General features: G+C 56.2%; 1 protein-coding gene across 1 annotated transcript in view; it reads left to right on the top strand.

Annotated features, from left to right (window-relative positions):
- Nucleotides 1-1,168, top strand: part of TPO (thyroid peroxidase) — a 25,678-nt gene that overhangs the window by 19,712 nt on the left and 4,798 nt on the right. The window lies entirely within an intron of this gene.

The following is a 1,168-nucleotide window of genomic DNA, read 5'->3' as shown; positions in this document are numbered from 1 at the left end:
CCGCGGCCGGGCTGGGCCTGGGGGCGAACGGGAGGCCTGCTCCCTGGGTCGGGTCTGGAGTAACTGTGTCTGCAAACCCGCTGTCCACTTCCCGGAAGCGGGCTTTCCCCCATTCTAATCGGTGCGTAGTGTCTCCTTGTTCTCCTTGTTGTGTTGTTGTTGCTTTATAGGCTGAAATGCTTTTATTGTTTTCATTTTTATTTATTTTTATGTTTTAAATATATTTTCTATTTCAGAGAGGAAGGGATAAGGAGAGACAGAAACATCAATGATGAGAGTCATTGATCAGCTGCCTCCTGCACACCCCCTACTGGGGATCGAGCCCGCAACCCGGGCATGGGCCCTGATCAGGAATCAAACCCGGGACCCTTCAGTCCAGGCTGATGCTCTATCCACTGAGCCAAACCAGCTAGGGCTATTTTTATTTATTTTAATTTTTTATTATTTTTTCCTTGGTACTATATTTCCTGTTTTATTATGTTTTTAATGTTCACACTCTTTATCTTTCATTTTTATTTTTAAAAAATCTTTATTGTTGAAAGTATTAATATGTTCCCCTTTCCCCCACTGACCCTCTAGCCACCCCTGCTCCCCGCCCCAGCCTCACCCCTGTTGTCAGTGTCCATGGGGGATGCCTATTTGCATACAAGTTCTTTGGTGATCACTTCCCACTCACCCCCCACCCCCTTCCCTCTAGTCTGTCCGCAGAGGAGCCGCTCTCTCTCTCTTAGACAAAGGGACCCTGTGGGCCTGGCGCCCTGGGAGGGGAGAGCCCTGCGGTTTTTCAGGGAGGCTGGGTGTCCGGGAGGCTGGGTGTCCGGGAGGCTGGGTGTCCCGGGCCCATGGTGGAGTCTGTTTGGGCTTCCCAGGGCCGGCCTGTGCGACACAGCGTCACAGGGAGGTCAGGATCCACGCCTCCCATCCCCGTCCCTCTGGCCCCGGCCTGGGCTGTGCCTAACCCGCTGGCCCAACCTCCTGGCCATGGTGTGCCCGGCCCCTCTTCTCAGGCCGGGCCCTGGGCGTCCCCCCTGCACCCTCCCTCGGGTCCACTCAGGCCCCTCTCCCCTCAGCTGTCCCCTCCACACCATCTGCCCCAGGCCGACCCTGCCCCTGCCCTATGGCCGACCCCGTGCCCTGTGCCCTGTGCAGGGTACAACGCCTGGCGGGA

This window comes from Myotis brandtii, unplaced genomic scaffold, assembly GCF_000412655.1.
Source record: "Myotis brandtii unplaced genomic scaffold, ASM41265v1 scaffold247, whole genome shotgun sequence".
Lineage (NCBI taxonomy): Eukaryota > Metazoa > Chordata > Mammalia > Chiroptera > Vespertilionidae > Myotis > Myotis brandtii.
This window is presented reverse-complemented; position numbering and strand designations above follow the sequence as displayed.